Raw genomic sequence first — 23,555 nt, 5'->3', positions numbered from 1 at the left:
TCTCTGCCAAATCAAATCAGGGACCAAAGCTAATTGTTATGTGTTGTGCATCCTTTTCCATATGTATACCCAACATAATTCATTTTTCTTTCCTTCCTTATTGTAGAACCACTTAGAAAATGTAAAATAAAGCAGAGAAACAAGTTATGTCATATAGGTCATTATTTGTATTTTTAGTGCTTAGAATTCAAATAGATAAAATTATGAGATTACCACTATTTCTGTTGGGATACCATTCCATTGTCTGAGAGATTTCATTATTAAGCCTTTTATTGCTTTTCAAACTATTTTTTCGTTTCCTCACCTCTTATCATTGCTTCTTAATTATACACCTTCGTGCAAACTCTATATACTTCTTGCCCTGCTTAGTATTTGCACCTTTCTAAAATTTGTGTGCTGATGTTATTATCAAGCTATGCCTATTTAGCTCTTCATAAATCTAATTTCTTTAAGTATATTAGAAGCCAAAGACCTGCTAGAGAGTCAGATTCACCTTTGGATGATCAAGGTGTTAAAGGAGTGTTAAAAGAGGACAGAGCTATTACTGAAAAATTAAATGCATTCTTTGCATCTTTCTTCACTGTAGAAGATGTTAGGTAGATTCTCTCAGCAGGGACAAGTCTGTGGAACTGACCCAAATTAAGGTTTCAGCGAATGAGGTCATAAAGGAAATTGATAAACTAAACAGTAAGAAATCACCAAGGCCTGACAGCATTCACCCTCGGGTCCTGAAGAAGTTCAGATAAGAAATTGCTGAGCTCCCAACTGTAGTATGTCAACCAGCACTAAGAATGGCTTCAGTAGCAGAGGACTGGAGGGTTGCCAATGTGGCTCCAATGTTTAAAAAAGGCTCCAGAGGGGACCCAGGGAACTATAGGCCAGTGTGTTTAACTCTGTTCCTGGAAAACTGGTAGAAAAAAAAATAATAATAATAAATCAGCACATGGATGGACATGATTTGCTGGGGAGGAATCAGCATGATTTTGTCAAACCTCACCAACCTTTTAGGATTCTTTGAGGGTGTCAATAAGCAGGTGGCTCAGGGTGATCCAATTGACACAGTATATCTGTACTTCCACAGGGCCCCCCATCAAAAATTATTAATGAAGTTAGGTACTCACAGGATTAGAGGAAAAATCCACTCATGGATTAGAAATTGGTTTAAGGATAGAAAACAAAAAGAGTGAATATAAATCATCAGTTTTCAGGATGAAAAAAAAACAGTGGGATCCCCCAGGGATCTGTGTTCATTCTTTTTAATATACTCATAAATGATGTAGAAAAGGGGGTGAATAGAGAAGTGCCAAATTTGTGGATTACACAAATAATTCAAAGTGGTAAAAACCAAGGCGCACTACAGAATGATCTGTGAGGCACTACATAAGGATCTTGCTGCATCGAGTAAATGGGCAACTAAACAGCAGATACAATTCAATGTAAATAAGTGTAAAATGTTGCACATGGCCAATAATATCTCAAACTATAGCTACACTATAATGGGCTCTACATTAGCTCTCCATTACCACATAGGAGACAAAATTGGGAGTTAATGTAGACAGTTTGCCAAAAACATCAGCTCAGTGCTCAGCAGCCATCAAAAAGGCAAAGGATGTGTTATGAAATATTAAAAAGGGAATTATAAATAAAACAGAAAATATCATTATGATCCTTTATAAATCCATGGTTCATCCACATTTTGAACACCATCCCACAGTTTTGGTCACCATAACTCAAGAAAGATATGGAAGAACTAAAGAAGGTACAGAAAAGGGAACCAAAGTTAATTAGTAGCATGGAGGTGCTTCCATATGAGGAAAGACTAAAGAGGCTAGGCCTGTTCAGTTTAGAAATGAGACACTGTGACAGGGTGAGGGGAGGAGGAGGGGAGCAGGCATATGATAAGGGTCAACTAAATTTTAAGTTGTGAAGAAAAAGTAAATAGGGGTTTATTATTTAGTATCTCTCACAATATCAGAAGTAGAGGTGATAAAATTAAAGTAATAGGTACCATATTTTAGGGTGTGTAAGTCAGGTTTTGAAGCCCAATTTTGGTGTCTTAAAAAACAAACTTGACTTATATATCATGCCACTTCAAAAAAATTGCTGCTGACAGACCATTACCTTAGCGAACGCATGAGACATGGTTGTCTTAACTGCACTAATTGAAGGAAGAGCAACACCATTAATTACAGGAGGGACAGTCACACTAATTACCAGCACTATTTTAGTGAAGACCAAACTTAGGGTACTTACCAGTACTCAAGATGCTGCCGAAACAAATGAAATACAATGCCAAATTCACGACCAGAGTGATAACTTTGCTCTTGGTACTAACAACAGTTCTGCAGTCTGTCATTTTGGTGTGCAATTGCTAATGCTAATTGCCACTGATGGTGTTATTCATGGTGAAAATTGTTTGTTTCATTGCTCCCACTCTGCGCTGACTGATAATTGCACATGACCCATGGCAACCAGTTCTGATTGTGCCAATCATGCCAATTACTCTTTGTTATTGATTCTGAATAAAATGCAGGCCAACTTATACACTGGGCCTCTCTAAATCCTGATATTTTGCATTGAAAAACTGGGGTCAGTCTATATACTATGTCAACCTATACACCGTGAAATACAGTAGTAAGTTTAAAACTACCAAAAGAAAGTTATTTTTCACACAGTGTGTAATTACTCATTGACATAGGATATTGTGGAAGATGCCAGTTTAACCATCTTTAAACAGGGATTGGATAAATCCTTGGAGGAAAGGTGCATCAGTAGCTATTGAACACAGGTGTTAGGAGCATCGCCTCTGAATCAAAACCTCTTGGACATTAATGCTGGAGGCTGCAAATGGGAGAGAAACAAGGGAAAAACCCAAATCACCCTGTTCACTCTCCTGTTCAGCATCCACTCTCTGCCACTGTGTGATACAGGATAATGGCTATAATGGATCTATGGTTTGATCCAGTAAATGCCAGTTCTTATGTACATTCTTAGAAATGCAAACAGATATTTGTTAATGCTCAAAGTTATACTCTCAAAGCCAGTTTTCAGCTGATTACTCAAAGCAACTGAATACTTTGAGGAAAGGAACTGTTTTGTTTATTTTCTAAATTATTTCCTAGCAATAAACTTATAGACTCCATACCCCATCACTCCTTTCCTGAGTGTCCCCTGAAAGGGGAATACACTCAATATACTTGTTGCTTGTATCTTGGTAGCTAATTGAACATAAATGTGTTTCCAAAATACAGCCGGTTGTAGCATGCAGGGCTGGGATTCTTGGCACAATTCTTTAAACATGGCTATCCTACAGCACATTAAAGTGTCCTTCAAACCTACCATTTCACTCCAGTATTCCCCTCCTGGAGGCATGAAGCTTCAGTGCCCTACCTTTCAAATCTATTAACAGTCTTTACAAGGGCAGGGCTTGGAATTCCGTCCTTGTACTTACTCATTACTGCTGTAAAACTGGCTAATACTCACACAGCCTGAAGGGAATTTATTTGGTGGGGGGGGGGAGGGGGCGCGGCATTTGAGAAGGGTTGAAGAGGAAGGAGATATTTTTATTTCCTAGGCTTCCTGGGGACATACTGTCAGCAGGAACCCTAACCTCTCAAACATAGGAAGATGCTATCCTGAAAGCAAAACAAAACAAAACAAAAAAACGTAGTTAATTATACTAGATATTTTTAATGCTTTTGGACAAACGAATTATCAACTACTTTGCCAAAATACAGCAATAATAACCATACTTCCTATAATCAACAGTTTCCTCAGAACGTGAAGGTATATTAAGATACATTTATCTATGTTCTTCCTATACAGATGGGTTCACATCATGTTAGCAGTATGGGTGAGAAGTTAGAACATGTTTTAAACTTCATTTTTGAGACCTGAGAATCTGTCCAAAATTGCCAAAGAAGTATAAGTTATGGTAGTGAGGTTTATTTTTCCCTGATAGGAACAGTTACCAAATGAACACCAAAAAAAAAAAAATCACATAATGATAGCTATTTTCTAGTAAAATATTTTATGTTCACTTGAGTTTAATGGTCTATTCCATAAAATATTCGGTTTATTCATTTTAATGAAACCATAAAAGACTAGAAGAAACCTGATTATTAATCTGTTAATGAATTTTGTGCATATTTTTCCTCCACTTATTAACCATGCTCTCCCTCCTCAGCAATTCCATTCCTTTCACTGTACATGCAAGGATAAAGGCATAAGCAGCAGATTTCCACCTATATTGCTCATGGACTAGACAACTATGCTTTGTGACTGACTTTACCTTTTATGATGCAACCAGATTCTATTGGCTAAAAAAAAGTGTAAATGATGAAACTTGACTTTGAAAGTAATTCAGTGTGTGAGCATAGGCTGGATACACATCTGATGAGTCATTTAAATGGGGAAAAAAATCCCACTTCTTAAAGCCACCACCTGACTACCTTTTTGGATTTTGGCTTGTTCCTCATGAATCCTTTCTACCTTCTAAAACCTGATTTGGCTTTGTTTTGAGCAAAATTCATAACAACAGAAAGTAGATCTGAAGGTTGAAGTTTTCTCTTCTATATCAGCAAAGCCAACTGCAGATATGATAAGAAGATTTGATATTTTGGAAGTGACTATGGCTTGGCAGCACAAATCAATAAGACTTGATTCTTACATCTCTTTAGCACTTCTGAAAATATGATGCTAATCTTATATTGTAAATAAATATGGCAGATATAACTGAGCCTGATGGTATGCGCAATTATAGTTAGATCTTTTGAGAAAACAGGTGTCATTATAAGAATACTTTAATTAAAATATGTAAAATTAGGGATGTAACAGGGAGCCTACGGTTCCTGTTGCTTTAAGGAAAAATAGCAGTAAACAGTGTTCAGGCAGCCAAATAAAAGTTAGCTGCAAAAGAATAGGTAGCCAGAGACCAGAAGCTACGAGTGCCTATTGCTGTACCAATTGCACAGCAATAGTATAATAGGTCAGAGCCCACAGAAGCAATACAGTCATTGCTGTAGGAGTCAGGGTAGCAATAACAAGGTGCCTAGGAGAACGAGGCAGAGGAGACTGAGAATTATATCAGGAAAAACTTCTTCACGGTAAGAGTGGCCAAAATTTGGAATGGGCTTCCAAGGGAGGTGGTGCTTTCCCCTACCTTGGGGGTCTTTAAAAGCAGGCTGGATAGGCATCTGGCTGGGGTCATCTGACCCCAGCACTCTTTCCTGCCTAGGCAGGGGGTTGGACTCAATGACTTGAGGTCCCTTCTGACTCTAGCTTCTATGAATCTAGGAGAGGGGGGCAGCTATGCCAAGGCTACCAAGCCACCTGACCAGAAGTGGGCAGGGCTTGAGTGATATATAAGCTAGGACCTGAACCAGGGCAGTCAGTCTGGCTTGGGAAGCCATAGACAAAAGAGCTCTGCAAGGAGTGGGCAATAGCTGCAATAATAACTGAGATCTGGATAAAAATGGGACCTGGAGAGTAAGAAACTGAGGCCTTGCAGGGTGCAGGGACTCAGGATGAAGGTGATTTTGGTATGCAGCCAGTGAGCTGAGGACTTGATGTTACAGCCAGAGTGCTCATGTTTTGTTTTGTTTTGTGGTTTAGACTAGTGGACTCGGTTTGGGGAGGTAGGGGAGGTCAGGAGGTCCCAGTAGTGCCACAGAGACAGCGAGGCTTGAACCTGCTGGAGGCAGGATGCAAGCTGCAATATAGCCCAAGAGGGGCAGAAAGAAAGGCCAGAGGCCTAGCGTAGGAGATGCAGAAAGAAAAGGACATGGAGGCAGGGGTCAGGAATCCAGAGCCCTGGAAAGGGCAGAGACAGGGCCAAAGGTCCAATGTTGAGAGAGGCAAAGCCAGGTTCAGGGACCCACAGCCCAAGAGGGGAAGAAATTAGGGCCAGGGGCCCAGCAGCCCAGAGGGGCAGTAACTGACAAGGGCATAGATGCCAGGGGAAATGTGGAATGAGAGTAGGGGCCAAGGGCCCACTGAATCGATTAATCATTAGTACCTGTGAGGCATGGGCATAGCTATAAGGGGTGGTGAGAGGCCATGATTAGCTCATAAGGAAACAGGTGCCCTGGGTGCATGTACAGGCCTGGAGGGCCAACTAAGTGTAAGGCCTTCAGTGAGTCCATCAGACTTTGAGCAATGCAATGGCAGAAGGCCAATGTAGAGCTTGCTCTAGGGCCCTGGGACAGCCTTCCTTTTCAAAATTCTCTAAGAACATTAAGGTAAGGCAGGAGGGAGTGAAGGGAGGGTACCTACAACTAGAGCAGGTCAGGAGCCAAGAGGCCACCAAAGGACATCATGGCCATCCTGGAACACTGGTCCTATTCCGAGGGCAGCAAATGAGCATTCACTTTGTATCTACAGAGGAGAAGATTGTCTTATGAGACATTCAAGTTCTTACAAGAGGACTCAATGAATAAATATTTAAAACTACCCAGCTTCCTCTTCTTTAGTGAAGAAGATGATTTCCTCTTAAGAACTATTGCCAGACAACATTTCCTTGCAAATACTTCTCATAATTTCATCTGCAAATACATCTGTAATCAAAACAGGAAGAGCCTTTGTTCAGAAAATGTTTATTTTAATATCAGTAATTCCTGTGTCCCAATAACCACATTTTAAGTCCATGAATTTTTAGACTGAAATTCTTCAACTGCAAACACTTTGCAAAGTTTCACGTACCTTCCTAGAAACAAAGGGCACATATTGTTCAGTGCCTTCCACACTGCATGTGCAATGGAGCAAAGTGGAAAGAAAAGCCATTTCATTATTTTATTAGTTAAGTAGCATAAAAATCAACAGGCATCATTAAGCACCAAACAGCAGAGGCGTCACTAGCTATTTCAGTGCCCTGGGCAGAGATGCTGTTGAGCAGTAGAGAGCAGGAGTGGAGGGTGCCAAGCCCCAGAGAATATGGTGCGCAGGTATTTGTCTATGAGGGTTCTGAGACTTGCTCCCTTCCCTAGTACTCACCTTGGTGTGAAAGAGGCCAAACTTGGTTAGTCTTCCTTCAGTACACTGCAAAATACAACTGTTTCATGAGGATTTTGGGGTAGACTAAGGATATGCCTCCTACAGCAATCAAGGGCTTGAAAAGAAGGTCTTTTTGAAGGTGGTGGGCTGATAGAATTCCTTTTTGCATAATTAATTTAGTTTTGCTGCCTTTTTTGTGTAGTGTAAATTGCTATAGAACATCTACAGCACTGTGTAGCCATATTTTTAGTAATCAAAAAATAGCAGCTTACTTCTTGATATATTTGAATAACTTCAAATACTTGTCATAGAATTTTTGTGCTATTTCACTGGCAATGATTTACTGGAATGGCTTCATATTATGAAACATATATTATGAAACAGAAAATAACGAATAAGCATTTATGCAGTCTAGATTAAACTAATGAACTAACTGCTTCGATCATCATGCTCAAAGAGCAAATGTCAATGGCTTGATAACTAATTGACAGGACAGCTGGGAAAGGTTTAAACTATACATCAGTGTGAATCCACAAGAAATGGGTGCCAGGAAAAAGGGCAATCAAACATACTGTTGTGTTTGTCCAAGGACATTCAGAAAATAAAATGATTCTCACCACAAGCACGGGTGAGAGTGCTGCCAGGCTGGCCAGGATAAGATATATTATGAATATATGAAAAATGAAATGTATTAGTTGCCATGAGTAGATGCAAAAAAAAAATAAGTTTAGATTCTCATGTTTACATAGCTCACAGAGCCCTATTTCTCACTGTAGATTATTGTGACACTTCAATGAGTTTCAGTTAATTTCAGCTCAGTTGTCTCCTCCTTTCTTGTTGCCAGTGGCACCGGTACTGCAACCTATGTCTCCCAGGTTGCAAATTAAGGGGGAGCTGAGCCCCCCATAAGAAATGAGAGCCCCCCCTGTAAGATTTGAAAACCATAACATGGGGAGGTCTCTGATGGGATTTCTCCTTCACTTAGTTGGACTTATTAATCAATGAACTAGTTCAATTTTTTGTGGATCCCCCACCCCCACAGAGTCAAAGTGTATTTTGAACCCTGCTGGCTCCTGCTCACCCACTGTCTTGGTGGGTACCTTTTCCTCCCCTTTTCTCTATTTGAGTCCCCCTGAAACTGAGGTGACTAGTGGGACCTTTCCTACTCACTGGGGTTTTACAATATCTGTGAGGCTCTGACAAGGCTTTTTCCTCTAAGTGTCTCTTTTTAGGGTCTCCTTACAGGAACAGTCCATTAGCTCCTCCTCTGGGAATTTCACCATTCTCCTCAACCCTGTATCTTCTCATGATCTCCTATGAACAACACCATGTCAGGTATCAGTGGGCCCCACTTTTGAAAAATTAACTCTTTGACCATCTGGGTGGCAGACCACCTTGTTTTAGGAGTCACTCCTTCTTCCCCTCTGTGGACCTTGCCTTATTCCATACTTGAGTCCTAGTCACTTCAGCTGAACAAAACTGCTGATCTCTTAAAACTCAGCAGAGGCCTATCAGGTTCTTGAGCTCTGTGCAGTTTCTGAATGAGCATCTCGTCAGAGCAAGAAGTAGAACACCAACATTCAATTTTATACCAGATCTACTCACTCTGTCCTCCCATCTTCTCTAGCTGCCCTGCCCAAACTCCACTTCTTAGGGATGCCAAAGAAACTCTCATAGTTCTGCCTCCCAAATATCTCCCCATCCCCCTCTGTTATGTCCGGGATCCCCAACAGATGCTATGCAGAGTACACATGACTGCTAGGCTTCAGCCCTTGCTTTCACTAATCATTTATCTCCTCTGTAGCTTGCTCTGTTCTTTAAATTGACAAAGACACATTTAGTAGTGACAACTAGACATGCCAGTACACAGGAGGAAACCCAAAAATACACATTTCCCAGGCTTGATACTTTAACCTAAGAATATATGGGACATACAGTATTGTATTTTGAACATCAACATCATGCAAATCAACATTGCTGTCCTTCATCGGCACAACATGAACTCACACCCTATAAGCATCAGATCCTAGCTGTTTACTTCAATCTGTGGCTATCATTTATTAAACTAACTTATGCGTAGAATTCTTCCCTTTTAACAGCTACAATAATTTCTTGCATGTTAATGGATAACTTGTGGAATTTAATGGCAGTCTTAAGCAGTTAATGCCTTCCGCAATTACAGTAGACGTCTCTGTAACCACCTTACCTTAATAGCTGTATATGCTCCCAAAAGTCAGCTCCATGTCGTCAGTTCTCCTGCTTCTTCCGTGTGTGATGTGCTCCATTAATTATTATTATTTATGTTGTCATACTGCCCAGAGGTCTCGGCGAGGAACAGGTTTTCATTGCACTGTAAAGAGCAAACTGTAGTCACTCCTCTGAACAGCTTATCCTCTGCAAAGACAAAACACAGACAAGGATGTGGAGAAGGGTGGATATTCCCAGCAAGGTAGTCAGAGAAAAGATGGGTCATGATCTTATTAGTTCCACTATTTATTTATTTATTTTATTAATTTGGGGGGAGGATTCTATTTAGGTGGCAGGGATAAAGTAAGCAGGAGGTGCAAGTTAAGGGGAGCACAATGACATCGGGGAGAAAGGGTGAAAGGTAATAATGAAGGGAAAGAAATGGAAATGAGGAAAGAAAAGGAAGTGGATGAGACTGGCAGAAGAAGAGCTGTGAAGAAGAAGAGTATAATGGAAGAAGGGATAGCTCAAGAGGAGCACAAATTGTGGGATGAGTGAGGTCAGATAAAGCAGATGCAAGTGAGCAAACAAACACTCAGCAAAACAAAAAACATTGCCCAGACTTCTAATTGTGCATTTCGCTGCCACCAGGAGGCTGTGAACATCTGTGGTGGGGTAAAAGGCAGGGAAGTAGAGTGGACCCTCCTCTGGGTCTTTTGAAATCTCTCTGGGACACCTGGTTTATTTCGGATAGTAACTTGGGAAGCTCTGATCCTTTTACCTTCAGTACCCATTGCCCCAACCCACACCAAGCTGGGCACAAAGCTAACAGTTGGGGGGCGGGGAGAGAAGGGGGAACCACCTCCGTGCCTCTGCTCACATTGGCTCTGCTCCCATTGGCTCTGCTCCCAGGTTGGCTCCCAGCAGCACAGCCAGGAGCAGAGCTGGTATGAGTGACATCAGAGAAGCAGGGGCAGGAGCAGAGCCAGAAACAGAACCAATGTGGGTGGCAGTGAGGAGGCAGTGTGCCCCCCCCCCACTTCCACCATCACTCAGACTAGCTGGCTCAGCTCCTGGGAGCTGAGCCAAGAGAAAAGCCAGTGTGAGCAGTGGTGGGGAGACAGTACACCTCCCCCCTGCCCCCTGCTGCCTTGGACTGGCTTGCTAAAGCTGTGAGCAGACCTAGTCTGAGGGATGACAGGAGGCATGGGGGGTGCAGCATTCACTCTACCTGGCAGGAGCAGCAATACTGTCTTTCGTGATGCTCCTAGTCCTGCCCCTGTTCACACAGCCTCTAATGACAAGTTACAGTTGTGCAGGTGAGGGGCAGGCAGAGAAGATTTTTTGCGTTACTGTGCGACTGCTCCACCTGGGGTCCCAGCTGGTCCAAGGAGACTGGCAACCTCATGGCATTGTGAGGCTAGATGGAGGTGCAGCATCAGGGGGTGGACACTTCAATGCCCACATCTATGAGGACCTGTCAGGCCAGATGCAGGAATACAGGCATAACCAGTTGGCACAGCAGTGCTGCATAAAGGTGAAGGCCTTGTGGACACAGCAGGTCCACTCCACCGAGGCAGGTGTGATCCAGGCAGCAGTTGAAGTGGGCCTAGTGGGGATTCAAGTGGCTGATGTAGGGCCGCATGAGCCAAGGTAAGAGCAGATAGGCAGGATCCCCAATGACCAGGGGCAAGACAGCCACAGTGCCTAGCAGGTCTGGCACCCCCAGTGCAAAGTGGCCACTCTCCACCAGGCATTACTGGAGTTCTGGAAGATGTGGGTGTCATGGGTACCTACATGTATAAAGGCCCCACAATGGTCCACAAAGGACTGGAGCACCACAGAATGAAAGCCCCTCTGACTGTAGTAGGGCTGGTCTCTGTGGGGCAGGCAGGTGACAAGGATGTGGGTCCCATCCAGAGCCCCAGTGCACTGGGGGAATCCCAGGGCACAGAACCCTGCCACCACCACCAGGGGGTCATGCATGCACACCTCTAGGATGGCCTCCCTGACAATGGTCTTGCCCATGCCAAACAGGTGGCTGATGTACTGCAGCCTGGTGGGTGTGGCCAACGAGCAGGGTGAGGGTCAGCCAAGTGTCTGCAGGGAGGAGCAGCCACATGCCAGTGTCCTTCCACTTCAGGTGGGGCTGGAACTCCATGAGGTCCCAGAAGGTGGCCTGAGTTATGCAGAAGGCATCCAGCTACTGTTCATCATCCCAGGTGTGCTGGACAATGGGCCACCACAAGTCCTGGCTGCGTAGATGCACTCAGTTTGGTTTACAGCCTCCTGAGGTGTGTCTTTTTGAGCTGCTGAATAATGGTTTTACAAACTGCTCATAATTTTTTGATGTTGGTTTGATGTGTACTGCAATGGTGTCAAGGTGTTTGGTGAAATCATTCCACTTTGACTTCTTGGAGTTGAAGCAGCATCAGAGGGGTTCTAAGATTGGTATTATGACTCATTTGATTTGTAAGATGATCAATCTGTGTTGTGAATGGCGAATAGGTTCCACTTTGCTTTTGTTACACAATCTAGCTATATTGGAGTTCTAGCCCCCTTTTCGGCAGCTACTATTAAAATAATTGATTCACAGATGAGCAGTTGATGTGCCTCTGCCTACACTTCAGTCTGTTTCCCATCTTCATGGGTTGTGGTTGTATCCCTAGTTGATGCTATGACTATTAAAACTGCTAATGATCACTTGCATTTTACCGTGGCTAAGGGTGATGGGCTGTAGATTTAAATTTCTCAGGTATCCATTGTTAGAATTTCAATATTTTCATAATCAGTCATAGCTATTGTGTTGATGATGAGGTCAGATTTAATGAAGATTACATTGCCTTATTGTTCATGTGCTCTCGATGGCAAGCTTTTTCCCTGATCTCTCGGGCAGTTATCATCTGTCCCTCAGTGTGTCACTTGAAGGCATAGTGCTTGGCAATCATGATCAGTACACAGTTTGGCAAGAATTCCTTGTTTAACAGCTGAAAGCCCATCAACATTCACAGATATGATTGTCAGCGATGGCCCTGATACAGACATTTTATAATGCTTATCACAGGGGTGGGCAATTATTTCAGGTGGAGGGCCGCTTCCTGAGTTTTGGCAAGTCATCGAGGGCCACATGACAGGCAGCAAAAGGTAGATAAATATTAATTTTCTAAATTTCTTTGGGGCCCCATAGGCTGCATAGAATAGCCTGGCGGGCCGCATCCAGTCCACGGGGTTCATTTTGCCCACTCCTGGCTTATCATGTCTCAGCATAGTTTGATTATAGCTTTGATTGAGGTGATCATTGTGCAGCAGGACTTGCAGACTCCAGAGTAAAATAAATTTACACTGTAATAAAAATGTTGTGTTCTCAGTTTCTGCACCTAGGGTATGTACAGCCATTACATGACCTAACTGCTTATCTGTGCAACTTCTTCAGGGGAGTTTAAACTGTCCCCAAAATAGTGGGCCTGATCTAAATTAGTTCACCTCTGGAGGTGGACTAACTTAGATTGGGAATGGGTTAACCCAATTTATTGAATTCCTGTATGCATTCGGAGTACAGCCCCAGAGCTGAGAAAGTCAAGCCACTTACCCCAGCCCCAGGGCTGCATGCTTCATACCCCTCCCCCACAACCATAACTGGGAAATGTTTAGCTCCACAACTCCACTACAGACAGCACCCCCCTGTGAATCCACCAGCCCCCGCCATTGACCTGCTAGCCCCCGCACAATCCCACCCACCCCTTCCCCGACACTGAGTTACTTATACCAGCTTTCCCACATGGTTCCACACACCGCTTCTGGTCTATGTTCATGTGAAAGTAGACTGGGTATGGTAAATGGCTGTTTGAACCCTTCACAGCTAAGAGAAGGGACAGGAAACTTCTTAAAAGTATTTCTCTTTCCATGAGTCTCACAAGGTGCTAATTCAGTTCTACCAGATTGAATGGGTCCTTAGTAGATAACACTAAACGCATTCACCCAGAATTAGCAAAATCAGATTTCCTAAATTTGGGAAGTTACTGCCTAGCTCACTAAATGAAAGTCCATTTCAACAGGTGAATAAGTAAGCACTGATATGTGTTTTCTGTAAATGCAAAGCCAACAAGTTTCACCTGTATACTACAGCTGAGCTTGATATGGTACTGAAGGACTGGGAAAGGGAGAAGAATAAAGTTACCTACTTACCAGGATTGTTTCTCCTTTGTTACAGACTCACTGGGGTCTGTACCTACCACAGGCTAGAACTTTACGGGGTTGTGTAGATGTGTACCCAACTCCATCAGTCCCTCACCCAATTCCCTACGACTCAACATGCATATTTGTAAAAGGTCATCCATTGTTATCTAATTCTCAGAAGCTGACAGTTAGCCAAGTTGTTTGCAATATCTATTGCACACCTGACCGTTCTTCCTGCTTAAAAATCATTTCTGAAGCAACTGGTGTTAGACAGCATATTACAAACATGAATAGAAAGGTCTCTGTTTTAAAGGAGCTAAGTCTAACACCCATGGGAAATGGACACCTAGATATTTTTAAAACATAGCCCTCAGGGCCTATAAATTATTATGAATGTATTAGTGGCAGGTCTTATAATGATTATAAGCATACTTGTGATCTACTGAGACCTATATCAACCTATAATAATTGATTCAGCATTTTTAAACACCTTATACATAGAAACTTAATGAAAAGCATGAACCCTACTCACTTTTTTACTTAGTTTATTTTTTATGCCTTGCACCTAGTGTTGCCATTCAGGAATGGTGAACTTGTTCCATACCATTGTAATAAACAGAGCCTTCATTGGCAGTCACAAGCTTCAGATGTTCCTTGAAAAGAAAAAAGGAAACAAAAACCCAACGATCATTCCCAAGCTTACTTTTAGCCTGACCCGCACAACATAACTGCAAGCAAAATATGCAATAATAAATTAAAACAGTTCTTAAGGCTTTGGACAGAGACTTCATATAATCCAAGCATTTAAGGAGAGAACAGTACTCTCTGAGGACACAAAGAGGAAGAAGAAAGCAATGTCCAAATTCAAAGCATGCTAAAAGAAAGCCTCCCTATACAAGTTAATCTCAAGACTATATGTGTGTGTCCCTATGAGTATGCATATGCAGTTTGCAGTCCTCAAAGCCATTTGAGGTGCCACAAACCACACATGGCACACACATACCCATATTCTGTGCTAATTTGCAGCACAGTGGGGGGTGGGGAGGTTGGCACTGAGAGATCCCCAGGTGCTAAAAAAAAAATACCACTAAAAAAAAAGTGTCACAGTGCACATTCCAATAGCATGTGCCAACAGAAACCAGAGCCTGGCTAGTCAGAGAAATGCTCTAGCTGCCAACCAGGCTCCAAGCAGAAGGCTCAGTGCTGCTGCTGCCTCAGGAAGCCCCCAGGACCACAGGTAAGGCTACTGGGGCCACCACCTATGCCTTCACTATCCCACCTGGGTCCTGGTGCCATGCACCAGAGCATATGTGCAGAGATGTGCCCTGGGACAAAGAACAGCGACACAAGTATGTGCTGCTGCTATTTGTCATGTGGGAAACATGAGCCCTTGCAGGTATGTGCTCACAGGGATGTATCCTATATGACCTTTCTGGAGAAGTCCAAGTCTCTGAATAAAAGAAGAATAACGAGGGCAAGAAGGAAGCAGAATGAAAAAGCTAATCAGTTTAAAATGAAGATATAAAATCTATTATCACCTTTAGTAACTATCATTTCTCAGAGCAAGTAGCTGATTAAATGCAATACACTTTGTAAGAGTAGAGTTCTATCCAAGGAACAAAGACTGAAGCAAGATGAGAAACTGTTGGAAGAGCTTCTGTCTAAATTGCTTGAAATTAATATTTCTTGCAGGGACAGGGGAAGGTATTGAGTTCATTGGCAATAAGAAGAAGAAAGGAACTTTCACAAGAAAGTCACTTTGTTGACTTTTCCATGGTCCAGAGATCCCTGGAGTTTTGAACATATCTTACTACAGAAAAAGAAACAGTCTTTAAAAATAAATGGATTCCAAACTTCTCAGATTCTAGCCCTGCCTCTCAAAACAGACTTGTCAAATGAACTGTCCTGGCACAGCTGTTCTGCTTCACTAGGCAGCACAGACATCGTTTGGTATACCAATGTCACAGATATCACCTGAGCCCCTGTCAGTCCCAGGGCATCAAGGGCCCAGTCCTAATGGACACCTGCAAATGGGGGAACCACAGGATCCCTACTTAAATGCATGTGCCCCAGGAATCCCCCAGCAGGAGGTTCCCCAGGTGTGTTTATTGCACTGCTGTGCCCCAATCTGGGGTGCATCTCTGGAAACAGGAGAATGTTTCCCAAGTATTTTTCCAAGTCAGAGCACAACAGCATGATACATATACCAGAAGAATCCCATGCCAAAGGATTCCTGAGGTACACATCTGCAAATAGGAAACTTGAGATTCCCCAATTTGTAGAGGCACACCCTGAATTGGATGTAGCAGTGTAATATGCATCCAAAGAATCCCCTGCTGGAAGATTCCTGGGTGCACTTCTACAAATGGGACAACCTGGGCACATACTCACAGGGCTTCAGGGGAACATGCTGCAAGCTCTGGAAATGGGAATTCCTGGGGAATGCATGATCAGGCCCCTGAAGCCCCGGTAGTGCTTGCCCGGGATGACTGGAGAGTACAGGCAGCTCCAGGCTCCCCATACTCTCACCATAAAGCAAACAGGCATCTGCAGCACTGTTTTAAACCACCTATGTTGCAGCCATAAATGTTGCAGCCAGGGCATTTGTGTTGCAACAAGGGACATGGACATCTGTTTGTTTGGCTTGTATAAGGTATTTCTGTCACACGCACACCATAATGGTGGCATCGATGCGCGAGGCACCAAGATGGCAAGCCCCGCCCTTCTTCCCCGCAACCATCGCAAAAGGGTAAAACAAATGCTGCCATACCACTACTTTCGTTATCAGAGTATCACCAACATAGGTGAGGTCAGCTAGTCTGTAACGCCAAATAAGGCCAGGACACAGAACCCTGAGAGGTGATAGGTGAAAACAGCCAGCTCACCGTAGAACGTGTCACCTGAGTAATATAAGGGAGCGCACAGCCGCACCCAGGCGAGGTCATTCATCACCCGCTTTGATTATCACAAGGGACGCTAGCCTGATCACCTAGCTTCTGCCTCCCGTTCGCAATTAGCAACTGCTGAACGCCGCTTCATTGCCGGCCCGACATGATTAGCAGTCTACTTCTCTGCATCTCGTTTCTCTCCTCAATGCTCCCTGTGAGTAAATAAACCTCTACCTTCAACTACTCTCCATCTCCGTGACTATCACCTCACCTCCAGTCTCTTCGGGCAGCGTGAGCTGGACTCACGTTAACCGTCCCATAGAGACCTAATCAGCCCTTCTAACCCTGCCATTCCGGTCCCTTGCACTGCGATTGGAAAGCAGCATGACATGGCGTCTCGAACAGGATTCACGGATCTGCTGGTTGCTGTCTGCTCCTGAGGTCGGGGCTGCCGTACCACCGATAATGATACAGAACTTTGGGCGCATATGAGTTACCACTGTGCAAGCCCCACCCCAAAAGACTGCTGAGGGTACTTGTCTTTAAAAGAAGGGTCAAAAGGAATGGGCCTTCGAGGGGTCACCAGCTGCTCTCGGCTGCCTACTATCAGACCCAAAAACCCTGTTCCACCCAAATGATGAGGGGCACACTGTGTCCTTGAAGAAAGTTAAGGGGTATGGGACGGGATACTCCACCCCCGTGCAGACATGGGCCAGAGGTCTGCGACATCTAAAAGATCTAGAAGCTCCCATACCGGTTGATAATTTCCATTGCCCTCCTGTAAAAGAACGTTCAAGGGGGCACGAAATGGCCGGGGATCTTATCAGTGACCTGGAGACTCACAGAAAAGCCGCGGACAAATGGACTGGTCCGACCTGGGATAAACCTAAGTGTCTAGGTATCCTCTACCAACACTTTGTAAATGCTGTGCACTCATATTTCGATCTCGAGTCACAGTTTTGTGCAGCAGTACAGCAAGCCGGAGATACAGAAAAAGAGGAAGTGCCTCCGGCAAAGAAGGCACAGTCACCCGAGGCTGCACCTCCCGCACCATCCACCCCACCTCCACCATACGGGGTCCAGGACGTAGAGCCATCAAAAGGGGCTCCACCTAGCCTCTACCCGGAACTACCTCCCCCGCCAGACTTGCCGCAACCTGTCACAGCCCTCCCAAACAGCACCACTAAGGTCATGGTCAGGTTAGACGAGCACCCAGTAACGACGTCCTCCTGGCAAAGCAGGTCCCGGGCAGAGATCTGTGACTTAATCACTTTCACCACACACCATCCAGGGGAACCACCACTAGTCTGGCTGGGCCAGATGATTATAGACCACGGTTATGACTGAGTCAATCTAGAAGAAACCACCATGATGTTACACAGTCCCAGCTGGACGTCCGGACTGGGGGGAGTGAATGCTGCGGTCCATAATCATGATTGGCCCATACCCCTCCCAGCGTTGGTGATCATGGCACTATCAATGACACCACATATGGTCCATGAGGGGCCCCAGTCTACAGCAAGCCGGGGACGGGACTCATTAGCCAACTACATCATAGGTTTCAGTAACTACCATTGGGACCTGATCATAAATCCAAGGGGGCAACTCACGAATGCCCAAGCGCACAGAGTGCACCCCCACCGGTACCTTAGTGACCCGGGTTCAGTCCCAATACTCATGGCAGGGGTCACCACCGCCTGTGACCTCTACTGGCCCAACGATCCCACTTCCCATGTGTGGCTTCATACTTTCTGTGGACAGCCAGTCAGTAGCATCCCAGAGGCTATCCACAAACTGCCAGCGGACCCCCCATCGAGCGGGCTCACACTGTCTGTAATGGCTGCCTATACGGATAACTTTGACCACAGTTTACACGACCGCCCACACAACCACGCCCAGCACCAGGGCCGGGAACACGAGCCCCAAGGACCACCACACCAGATGCCAAGAAAGCGGGCCACGTTTGGGTTCCTCCTAAACCAAGGAGGGATGAGCAAGCAGCAGATACACCACCTAGATGAAGACACCCAAGAGAAGCTCGCATCAGCCCTAGGATTCCATTGGGATGACGACAACAGAGGCGACCTAAGAGAAAGAGCGATGCATCCAAAAAACGAGCAGCGGCCACGAGCTCTGAAGCCCGACCTGGAGACAAGCGGCTGTATGCTCCCCTATGGTATCACCACCCGACTGAACCAAAGACCATACCCCACTCCACATCACATGCTTCTCGACACGGGCACGCAAGTCAATGTCATCACCCCCCCCTTACCTCACGTGCACACAGGAGCAACCATCTTTGTTCAGGGACTAAATGCGACTGAAAGTGTTTTGGTGGTCAAAGTATTAGTTTCACCATTTAAGCCACTCAGAGCAGTGGCCAAACTTTTGCGAGCCGTCCTGGGGAGTCAAGTACTGCTGGGAGCGAACGGAATACGACATCTACACCTCCAAGGACCTGTAATGCAAGCACTCCCCACAAAAGAATAATCGCCAATCTCATTCACTGTAAATGCCCCAGCACATCGGCCGAAGCCACTTCATTCAAATCCTTGGAAATTTTGCCCTATTCCAACAAAAGGGCCCTTAAAAGCCAGCCTAGACAAACTGCTGAAATCTCTTCTCACACAAGGCTGGCTAGAAATAATTACTCTATCTAAATACCTGTCTCCGGGATGGGGCATCGCTAAGCAATTGGACCCCTCCCAAGCCAGGCTTGTTGTGGACTAGCGAGTGGCAAACAGTCACATCAAACCACTTGCCACCCTGGCGGCGATGTCCATCAGCCAGTTACTACACGACTTACGCCAGCACTCGCAATCGTGGGCCTGCACCATCGACTTAAAGGACATGTTCTTTTCTGTCCCCTTAACAGACGATGAAGGCCTCCTTAACATGTGCATCGACGGAGTTATGTACAAGTGGAAAGTATGCCCTCAAGGCTACCGAAACTCCCCCGCAGCAGCGACGGGGGCATTAAGCCTGGTCCTAAAGAGCGTGGTCCCTCCGAACTCTGTGCAGATTCACTCTTACATAGATGACATCCTCATAATGGCCCCCGACTCTACTGCTGTGCAAGAAACAACTGAGTGAGTCTCCCACGCTCTCAACATGAAAAAGTCCATAAAAAGACCCAGCCAACAGTTCACCTTTCTGGGAATCACATTTACCTCTGAAGGAATTTCGATTGAAAAACCAGACCAAATATCTTGTTGGAGGGAGCGATGACCTATGACAAAGAAACACTTTCAAGAACTCCTAGGCCAGCTGATGTGGGTCCGCCACTTCATCCCTTCACATCTACACCCCTTCATCCAACACCTCCAGAAGAAAATGCGCGGCAACTCCTGGCATCCCTGTTTCTGGGACAGGTCAGATGAAAAGAAGTTTGATGAGCTCCTCAAGTTTTTCTGCAACCCACCAACACTTCACGGTTTCTCCCCATCCAAAACGCTGCAGATCAAGTACACGTGGTCGGATGATCAACTGTCCCTGGTGGTGTACAACGCCGAAGGTTACCCAGTGTACTACAACTTCACAGCCATTGCCAGTGAACAGCACCAGTACGGATTAGGCCTAGCTTGTCTAGCCGTCTGACTTGTGGAACCCTTCTTGGCGCAACAAGGGGTGATTCTCGGCCCGAGTGCAGAAACCATCCCAGCACTTGACCCAAACAGGCCCTCCTTTTGCTTCAATGGACTCTTAACGACCTGGGCCAAGTTAGTCAAAGAAACCCATGCAAGGTGGAGCCACTGGCAGTTTAAGGAGGACCCTCACCCAGTAACCACCTATCAGGAGCATATCTTCCTGTATGGAACCACCCAACCAGCGCGGCTGGCCTCAGATGGATCTACAAAGGACTCACAGAAGTATGGAGTGACGTGTCAAGCATGCGACTGGATGGAGATCCAACACGTAGACTAAGACACCAATGCCCAAGTGCTAGAGCTAATGGGGTTCCTGTGTGTACTTCAACACATTTCAACCGCCCATAACCCAAGACGACCACCATGCATCATTGCCATTGACTCTGAATACATCTACAAAATGTGTACTGGTGGCGGAACTCCCACCGCACATGTCCCGCTGTGGGCTGCCATCCTCAACCTAGTTGAAAGCCCTGATCCTTTGATCAAGCACACCCAATCTCACCACCCCAATATGGACCCCATTCATGCACACTTGGACAAAAAGCTCCAAGCTGCCCCAGCCAGTGTTCTCCAGCAGAGCCCGACCTCATCTGATCACCTCATTCAATGGCTACATGAGTTCTAGGGGCACCCAGGAACAGCAAACGCCCAACGACAGTGATGCCGTTTAGGAGGCGAACCAACAAAAGTACAAACCTATCAGTGGGTAGCCGCTACCCCTCAGTGTGTGGCCTGTCAGGCCAATAAACCCACCGCCTCCAAGTGCCATGAGAAGAAAGCGTTTGACTCATCGCACTTTAGCCCTGGAAAAACTTGGCAAGTTGACCTCGTCGGCCCCCTCCCGGGTGCAAAGAGCCACCTAAAGGGTGTAGTAGCTGTTGACCTCGGGACCCACAACATAGCGTGTGTTCTCCTCAGGCGCACTACAGCCAAGGATGTGCAAGGTGCCCTTCAGCAAATCATCCAGTGGTGGGGAGAGCTAACCGAAATCCAAACTGACGGAGGCCCCCCGTTCACTATTAAACTGCTAGACCAGTTTGCCTCGGCACACAGCATTGTGCTCCACATGCACCTACAGTACCACCCTGAGAGCAACGGTGTGGTCAAAAGGGCCATAGGGCTGCTCAAACAGGCGCTCCGCACAACTGGAGGGGGTAGTTATAAGGGGTGGGAGAAACGCCTCCCCGAGGTTTTAACGAACCTCAATTCTGACAAACCACACTGGACGGTAAAGCCCCTTATGCCACCACCCCCCTGGAAACCTGTGTATGCTAAGGGAGATCTTGTGTGGCTTACAATCCCCGAGGGGCCCCAACCCTCGACCCCACTAGAGGCCACTGTTCTTGAGCCCGCTACTTACCCCAATACGTACTGGTGCAATGGCTCTACGGCCCATATTTTAAATCATCACAACTGGCTAAGTTGCCGAGAAAAACAACTGTCATAGCTTCTTGTTTTGCAGGAAAGACCAGAGTTAGAGAGTAATGCGTTCCTCTCGTCCAATAGTGCGGGCAACACGATTCAACATAACGGGACCTTCGTTGCCTGTATCCAAGCTCCAAGGGGGTCCACAGACCTAACGCTTTTCTTTAACCCCGTCATTCTAAATTCCACTGACGCAGAGGAATGGGCAAACTCAGCCAAATGTCCCGTAGCCCGCCCGGAGTCGCTAAATGGAATCCAGTTAGGCTCTCTCAACTACATGGGAGGGGGACTCCCTATCTTTCAGCTTACCAATTCCATATTCTCCAGTAGAATCACCTGTACAACAACAATTGCTGCCGCTATCCTGCAATTTTACCCAGCTGCGAACCACTCATACCGTCAACTGTTCATTAACCTGACTGTTTGGGTTGCTACTGCCGCAAGTCAACCAGAACATCGGCTACCCAATGGAATCCGAGTTATGTTATCTGCGTGTTATTCCGCCCATCAGTCGTGCAGTATTAGTCTGTTGTCTGATGGTCTCAAAGTTAATAGTACCCTCGTTTCAGAAATGCAGTTTGGAAACTTCTGTACGCGATACACACGAAGGATGATCTACCCAGAAACCAAAAAAGGACAATCAGCAATAACAGGCAACTGCCAAGTCCTGCCAGGTTCCAGAAAGCACAATCAAAAGTTACCACCCGGTTGGATATGGTACAAACTCGATACTCACCTAGCTTACCTTTCAATCCCAAAAAAGTCAAAAAGTCAGTGGACATTAGTTACTACAGCCATAGGGTCCCCCCACTCTTCTTTCTATGCAGAAAAGAGTACGCCAGGCAACCAACATGCGCCAGGATGGAAAAAACTAAATGTCTGGGGGGAGATGTCACATCTTGAGCGGCTGGGAACCATTTTCCCAAGCTGGAACCCCCTTAGCACTCACGAAGCTTGTGTATCTCAACCAAGCTTTTGAAATGTTCAGAAACTCCACCCAGACAGGTTTCCAGCATATTGGGACTGCTATTAAAGACCTACAACACGCTGTGTACCTTAATCGCTTAGGCCTTGACTACCTCCTGGTGACAATGGGGGGATTATGTCAAACCATAGGAGGCATCTACAACAACTCTGCCCCTCGCCTGTCCCTTAACCCACATGAGAACTTTGCGGACTGTTGCCTGAGATTCCATGTTGACAGTTTCAACCTCACCGATGTTTTAGAAGGAATAGATGTCGCTGTCAACCTCACACGCCAAGCTCGCAACGTAGGGTCAAACCTCAATTGGATGTTCAGCTGGCTCGACATGTTCGGCCTCAGACACTTGAAGAAACTAGAGCTAACCGCCCTGATTATTTGCACGATAGGTATTGCCATTTGTTGTTTGTTCTGTTTTTTCTTACAATGGCTAAAGTCACGCCTGATTCACCTATCTGCTTTTGTATATACATGCTTACCCAGTGCTGACCAAAATAGCTATGAGGCCGTACAAGCAGCATATAACGAAAGTGAATATGATGCTATGGTGTAGATACAGTCAACCCTTGCTGCCTTGTGCAAGGGGGCATGTCACACGCACACCATAATGGTGGCATCGATGCGCGAGGCACCAAGATGGCAAGCCCCGCCCGTCTTCTCCGCAACCATCACAAAAGGGTAAAACAAACACTGCCATACCACTACTTTCATTATCAGAGCATCACCAACATAGGTGAGGTCAGCTAGTCTGTAACGCCAAATAAGGCCGGGACACAGAACCCTGAGAGGTGATAGGTGAAAACAGCCAGCTCACCATTGAGTGCGTCACCTGAGTGATAAGGGAGCGCACAGCCGCACCCAGGCAAGGTCATTCATCACCCGCTTTGATTATCACAAGGGACGCTAGCCTGATCACCTAGCTTCTGCCTCCCATTCGAGATTAGCAACCAATGAACGCCGCTTCATTGCCGGCCTGACATGATTAGCAGTCTACCTCTCTGCATCTTGTTTCTCTCCTCAGCGCTCACTGTGAGTAAATAAATCTCTACCTTCAACTACTCTCCGTCTCAATGACTATCACCTCACCTCCAGTCTCTTCAGGCGACGTGAGCTGGACTCACGTTAACCGTCCCATAGAGAGCTAAATCGGCCCTTCTAACCCCGCCATTATGGTCCCTTGTGCTGCGATCAGACAGCAGCATGACACTTTCTTTTTTCTTTCTTCTTTCATTGTAGTACAAATATCCATAGAAGCAT

The 23,555-nt window shown here is 45.5% G+C and overlaps 1 long non-coding RNA gene across 1 annotated transcript in view; it reads right to left on the bottom strand.

The window, feature by feature from the left end:
• The window catches only part of LOC149864135 (uncharacterized), a 30,607-nt gene that overhangs the window by 5,561 nt on the left and 1,491 nt on the right, over window positions 1–23,555 (bottom strand). Inside the window, exons 2-3 of the long non-coding RNA XR_016442632.1 lie at window positions 13,886–14,006; window positions 9,197–9,384 (exon numbers count right to left, since the gene is read on the bottom strand). This is a non-coding gene — a long non-coding RNA (uncharacterized LOC149864135). The remainder of the gene's footprint in view (window positions 1–9,196; window positions 9,385–13,885; window positions 14,007–23,555) is intronic.

Source organism: Crocodylus siamensis, chromosome 5 (genome assembly GCF_052110815.1).
Source record: "Crocodylus siamensis isolate JL-2025a chromosome 5, ASM5211081v1, whole genome shotgun sequence".
NCBI lineage: Eukaryota > Metazoa > Chordata > Crocodylia > Crocodylidae > Crocodylus > Crocodylus siamensis.
This window is presented reverse-complemented; position numbering and strand designations above follow the sequence as displayed.